Below are 7489 nucleotides of genomic sequence, written 5' to 3'. Positions count from 1 at the left end.
TTTGTGTTTTCTCTTGAGCTTTCCTGATACCACATTGTTTTCTATCTTCCTGGAAACTCCTTAATCACCTTTGCTGCTTTTCCTCTTCTAAATTTTAGAATTTGTCAACCATTGGTTCCACTTCCCCTCTTCTAATTCTACATTTACCATAAACTCGTCTGTTTTTTATGCTGAACCTATATATCTAACTTGATATCTCTACTTATATTAAAAACTGACCTTACTGAATTTTCTCTGAAACCTACTTTGCTACTTCCAACTTTTAGTAGTGCATTCACACCATCCATTTCATGAAGAACTAGAAAAGCTGAGCAAAATAGTAGTTCTAAAATCTGATTAAAAACCTTTGAGAACCGAAAGAGTGAAAAATTACATTAAGATCCAAGGCAGAATGAAACTTAGAGACCTGAGCTCAACATTTGGGCTGCTTTACTTCTAGGAGCACATGCCAATTCCAGAAAAGGTAGTTGAGAGTCTGAGAAGCTAAGTAGCACTTTTGACAGCCTTGCTGCTAAGTTAGAGGGGTAAAAATTAGAGTTCAGGGCTTTTCAAGAAATTGGGGCAAGGGAATGGCATGGCAGGAAACTTAGTAACTGAGAATACGGTGGATTATGACCCCAAGGGCCATATTCTAATTTCAAGTGTGAACAAACAAAAAAATAGATGGAGTTTGAATCTTCTCACTTCCCAAAATGATTAAGCTGACTCTTTCTGTGACACCTAGCTACTACCCAGAGCAAGTATAAATTCTCTCTGATCCACTATTTTGATTGTTTTTACAATTTTAATATTTAACGTTGAAAAGTCTATTTATTTATTTTTATTATTTTTTGAGTTGGAGTCTCACTCTGTCACCTAGGCTGGAGTACAGTGGCATGATCATGGCTCACTGTAGACTTGAGCTCCTGGGCTCAGACAGTCCTTCTGCCTTAGCCTCCTGAGCAGCTGGAACTATAGGCAAGCTTGATCACGCCTGGCTAATTTATTTTATTTTCTGTAGAGACTAGGTCTCACTGTATTGCCTAGGCTGGTCTCGAACTCCTAGGCTCCAGCAGTCCTGTCACTTCAGCCTCCCAGAGTGCTGGGTTTACAGGTGTGAGCCACTGCACTAGGCTGGAAAGTCAATTTAAAATAAGGCATGTGGACAGGTGCAGTGGCTCAAGGCTGTAATCCCAGCACTTTGGGAGGCTGAGGTGAGGGGATTGCCTGAGTCCACAGGTTCAAGAACAGCCTGAGCAACTTAGCAAGACCTCATCGCTACAATAAATCAAAAACTTAGCCGGGCATGGTAGTACACACCTGTAGTTCCAGCTACTTGGAAGGCTGAGGCAGAAGTGAGAGGGCGAGGACCATAACAGTTCAAGCTAAAAGCATGGCATATAACTTCAATTTTGTAATCAGTTTATAATTAACTAATAAGCAATAATAGCACAGCCATTTTAGCTTCCTAACTTTCAACCTGAATGTAACTTGCAGCTACTTGCAGTTTCAGTCACAAGAAAAACCACAAGATAATAGCCTAGGCTGCAACCCTTCCCCTTACCACCCACCACCCCCTAACACCAACCAATCGGGTAATGATAAAGGGATATCTAAAATTCCAGATGTCTCAGCAACTTCCCCAGTTGACAGACCGTGGTCTGAGGTTGGTGGTCTGAGGTTGGCTAAAACAAGATGGACCAATCCCATTCACATGTGGTAACCACTAATGTTTGCTATCCAATAAACTATTAACGAATTTGGAAATCCCCCACCAAGCTCCCTCCTCTCTGTAACCGCAATAAAAATCGCCTGCTTTGGGAGTTCGGGGCCTCTGAGTGCACTCCGCTGCGTCAGTTGGCCCAGAGGTCCAGGCTCAAGCTTGCAAATAAAGACCCTTTTGAATTTTCATCGGAATTGGCTCTTGATGGTCTCTCGGATCGAACTCGGCCACAACAGAAGGATCACCTGAGCCCAGCAGACTGACACTGGGGTGGCCGTGAGCATGCCACTGCAATCCAGCCTAGGCAATGGAGTGAGACTCCAACTCAAAAAATAAATAAAATAAAATGCATCTGAGGAAACAAGACAGCATGATCAAAATCCAAGAGAAGCAATAGACAATAGGAACAGACTCCTATGGAACCCAGATAATGGAGTTTCTAAACACAGGCTCTAAAATCATTATATTTAGTGTGTTTAAAGATCTAAAAAAAGACAGAATGTCAGCAGAGAAATGGCAATTATATAAAAGAATCAAGAGATAAGTTCTACATGTAAAGTGCATTAGTCAAGTTTAAGAATTCAGCGAATTGTTTGATCGAAACTAGATACGGCTGAACTAGTAGGCCTGAAGTATATACCTGATATGAAAAATGAAAAGACAAAAGAATGGAAGCTACAGTAGAGAGAATAAGAGACATGAAGTTAACATGTGAAGATCTAAATATGTGGAATTGGAATTTCAAAAGGAGGGGAGAGAGAATGTAACAGAAACAACATTTGAGGAGACAATTAAGGAAAATTTTCCTTTTTTTAAAAAAAATCTTGAGACAGTAGCTCACTCTGTTTCCTGGGCTGGAGTTCAGTGAAATGCAATGGTGTGACCATAGCTCACTGTAGACTTAAATTCCTGGGCCTAAGTGAAATTTTTCAAGTTCGTAAAGGACATTCAGCCCAGTAAAATCCAAGTATGATAAGTAAAACCACACCTCAGCATATCATAAGAAAAAACAAATAGGAAATAGTAAAAGTAGCCAGAGGGATAAAAGATACTATTTTTGAAGGAGCAACAGTTTTATTAAACTGACAGCCAACTTCTCAATGGAAAATAGGAAAACCAGAAATCAATGGAATGATATTTTCAAATTGCTGAAAGAAAATAACTGCAAATTTAGAATTCCATACCCAGCATGCCTTTTTCTTTAATAGGAGTCTCACTCTGTCACCTAGGCTGTCACTATGCAGTGGCATGCTCACAGCCACCACAGCCTCAACCTGCTGGGCTCAGCCTTCCAAAAAAACTGGAACAACAGCACGCACCACCATGCCCAGTTAATTTTTTTATTTACTGTAGAAATAAGGTCTTGCCAAGTTCCCCAGGCTGGTCTCAAACCCTTGAGCTCAGGCAGTCCTCTCACCTCCACCTCCCAAAGTGCCTGGATTACAGGTGTGAGCCACCACACCTGGCAATACCCAGCCTTTCACCCAAAACAATTCAAGAATGAAGGCAGAGACACTTTCAAACACAGTAAACTCAACAGCAGATTCTCATTAAAATAGTAAAGGGTATTCTTCAGACAGAAGGAAAATGATCCAAGAAAAAGGGATAAAGGAAGTAATGAACAGTAATTTAAAAAGATAAACTTATGGTTAAATTTAAGTGAATATTAACTATATAAAATAGTTTTGACGGTTAAAATAAATATAATGTTAAAATACATAATAGTATATAAGTTTGGTGTAGGAGTTCTAAGATCTTTGCATTATCAAAAAGAAGTTAAAAGTACCAAGTAATATTAGGCTTTGCTATGTCCTCTTTACAGGGTAACCACTAAAAGAATAACAAAATGCAAAACAAAAACAAGCAATATAACTACTAAGCTAATAGAGAAGGAAGTGTAATAATAATAAGGCAAAAAATGAGAGAATAGATAATATAAAATAAATATGACAAATAGAAATCAAATAATAGATTAGGAGATTTAAACCTAAATATCAGTTGCTGCATTTAAGTGTGAGTCAACTGAATGTACCAGTTAAATGAAAAGATTATCAAACTGATAACAAAACCCACAAAATATCCTTTATAATGAGATAATTTAAATATAGGAATACAGAGTTTGGAAGTAAGCAAGAATGGAAAGAGAGTATGAAACCAAAAAAAAAAAAGGGGAAGTTGCTCTTTGGTAGCTACAGCAACATCATTCAATGTAGACTTTACCTTAAGGTGAAAAGTATCACAGAGACAATTTATAATGATAAAAATATTTGATTCACCAGGAAAGTTCAAAATTCTAACTTTTTAATGATGGTAACAGTCTCAAATATATAAGGGGACCTATTTCATTCCCATGCATAAATGCAAAAATCCCAAACAAAATACTAGCAAAGTAAATTAAATACCTACACTTGTGCATCACATAAGTTGCAGTCAAATTGAGTTTCTTTCTGAAAAAATGAGGTTTCTGTGATAGTTGAAAATCAGTGTAATTCAACACATTAGCAGAATGAAAGGAGAAAAATCATATTTCAGTAGACTCAGAAAAAGTATATGATACAATCAATATCCATTTATAAAAATAGTTGCCCTTTTAATATTCTTCATTATTCTCATGCTGAATGTGCACATTAGGTGTTCAGGATCAGAAACAGATTTCTTATTACCTTGGAGTAAATAAGCACTCCCCTCCCCGCATTAGTCCATACACCAAGGCAACATAATAAGAACCCACGGAAATTTTTCCGATATAAGTGGCCAAACACTCCTAGACAAGAGACAAGGAAAATTATTTTTTCCTGTTTTTATTTATTTATTTATTTATTTAATTTTTTTTTTGAGTTGGAGTCTCACTCTGTTGCCCAGACTGGAGTGCAGTGGCCGCTCCCGGCCACCGCAGCCTCGACCTGCTGGGCTCCGGCGATCCTTCTGCCTCAGCCTTCCGAGTAGCCGGAATTACAGGCGCGCTACCACGCCCGGCTGATTTTTTAATTTTATTGTAGAGATGAGGTCTCGCCTGCCCAGGCGGGTCTCGAACCCACGGGCTCAGGCAATCCACTCACCTTAGCCTCCCAAAAGTGTGGGATTACAGGCTGAGCCACCGAGCCCGGCTTTTTCCTGTTTTTAAAGGAGAAAGAGGTAGCTGTCCTCTTCCCTTCCTGAAAGGGTCTCCTGTTACTCTAGCCCTGTGGTACACAGGTCCGTAGCCTGTTAGAAACTGGGCCACACAGCAGGAGGTGAGCAGTGAGAGCTAAGCTTCATCTGTATTTACAGCCACTCCCTATCACTCACATTACCACCTGAACCCACCTCCTGTCTGATCAACACTGAAAAGCCTGCTTCCATTTCAAACATCCTATCTTTGTGAAGCAGGGTTTTCTGCAGTGACAACAACCAAAACGAGATTACAGAGTAGGCTGGACATGAGCAACACACTTGGGGTGTCACTGTCTTCCATCACCCCTAGATGGAACCATCTAGTTACAGGAAAATAAGCTCAGGGTGCCTACTGATTCTGCATTATGGTGAGTTGCATAATTATTTCATTGTATATTACAACGTAATAATAATAAAAATAAAGTGTACAATACATGTAATGCACTTGAATTATCCCAAAACCATCCCCACCTCCCACCCCCATCTGTGGAAAAATCGTCTTCCACAAAACTGGTCCCTGATGGCAAAAAGGTTGGGAACCACTGCTTTAAAGACTTCTGAAAAAAGAAATCTTCAGACCCAAGTGCTCTGGCTTGTTTGAGATTCATCCACGCTGCTGCATGTATCAGTAGTTCATAGTTCAGCTGAGTAGTATGGTGTTGTATGGAATATACCACAATTTGTTTATTCTTTTCACCTGTTGATGGATATCTGTGTTGTTTCCAGCTTTTGGCTGTTATATGAAGTTGCTATGAACATCATTTACAAGTCTTTGTGTGGACATATGCTTTCATTTCTCTTGGGCAGATACCTAGGACTGGGATGGCTACATCATATATAATATTTAAAATTTTAAGAAACTGCTGGCCAGGTGTAGTGGTTCATACCTATAATCCTAGCACTTTGGGAGGCAGGGGTGAGAGGATTGCCTAAGCACCAGGATTCAAGAACAGCCTGGGCCAACTAGGCAAGACCTTGTCTCTACAATAAATGAAATTAGCCGGGCATGGTGGTGTGTACCTGTGGTTCTAGCTACTTGGAAGGCTGAGGTGGAAGAATCACCTGAGCCCAGCAAATTGAGGCTGTGGTGGCCATGAGTATGCCACTGCACTCCAGACTGAGTGACAGAGTGAGATTCCAACTCAAAAAACAACAAAATAGCTAGGCCAGGTGTAGTGGCTCAAGCCTATAATTCCAACACTTTGGGAGGCCGAGGTGAGAGGACTGCCTGAGTCTAGGGGTTCGAGACCAACCTGGGCAACTTGGGGAGACCTCGTCTCTACAATAAATCAAAAAATTAGCTGGGCATGGTAGCATATGCCTGTAGTTCCAGCTAACTTGGAAGGCTGAGGTGGAAAGACCACCTGAGTTGAGACTGTGGTGGCTATGAGGATACCACTGTGGTGTCCATTAGCATACCACTTTTTCAGCCTGGGTGAAAAAGTGAGACTCTGACTCAAAACAAAACAAAACAGAACAGCTAAACCATTTTCAAATTAATTGTACCATTTTACATTTCTACCATATATACTAAGTATATAGTTACATTCATATAAAATGATAATATGCAAACTAATCTACAGTAACAAGCACATTGTTGGTTGCCCGGAGTGGGGTGGATGAGGGGAAGTCATTAAAAAGGGGCACAGGGAAACTTTGGGAATTGTGGATATGTTTACTCTTTTAATTGTGGGTGTGGTCTCACAAATATAGCCATATGGCAAAACTTACCAAATTGTGCACTTTACATATGTACAGTTTACTGTACACTAATTATGCCTCAGTAAAGGTGTTAGAAATAATAGTATAATGTTTATCAAATCTGCCTTTGAATAACTAACTGTGACTTAGGCCTCATGTGACTTACTGGTGGTGATCCCAGTAGTTGAGCAGACTAACCGTAAAACCAAAACTTCTGCTCTGCTCACCCTTTTATCAACTTACCTTCTGTCACTATACAACCCCAGCTACACCTCAGTTTCAGCATTGGATAAATGAACATACCATTTTCTTCCTACTTCAAGGGGCCATTCGAGACAATGAATGCGAAATATGTCAATGAAGAGTAAACACTCAGAAAGGTTAAATATGAACACTTAGTTCGCGACTGTCTTTGACAAAATGAATTTTGACTTGAAGCTGCCTTTTCCATCTTGGGTTGCTAACAAAAGGAGCTAAAGAGAAAAGAGGGTGTGTGTACAGAGAAAACCTGCATAATCAACCACATGCCATAAAAAATGCCATATTTAAAATTTATGAAGACTTCAATTTATATATGCCTCTTCTAGCCCACATAGGCAGGAGTTGAACAAAGTAATCTTTGCCTTTTCCTTCATCCCCATATCATGTTCATTTCGGTCTCTATGAGTTTCATTCATGACATTCTGGAGGAAAGAAATGCCTGCCTTCCAACCTAAACGTTGGTGGGACTATGCCAGGCAGGCACTGGAGTTTCGGTGACAAATAAAACAAATCTGACCTGAAATCTGGCTTCCTGAAGCTTTTCTTCCTCTGTCTAAATGACCCTATTCCAAGGCTTGGTGCAAGACACCTTATCCAGGAAAGGCTTCCACACTATTCTCTGCAAATTTCCCTTTTCTGAACTCCAGATGTGCTTACAGTCTGTACCACACC

This window comes from Carlito syrichta, unplaced genomic scaffold, assembly GCF_000164805.1.
Source record: "Carlito syrichta isolate Samal-C Ts95f unplaced genomic scaffold, Tarsius_syrichta-2.0.1 Scaffold56614, whole genome shotgun sequence".
Lineage (NCBI taxonomy): Eukaryota > Metazoa > Chordata > Mammalia > Primates > Tarsiidae > Carlito > Carlito syrichta.
This window is presented reverse-complemented; position numbering follows the sequence as displayed.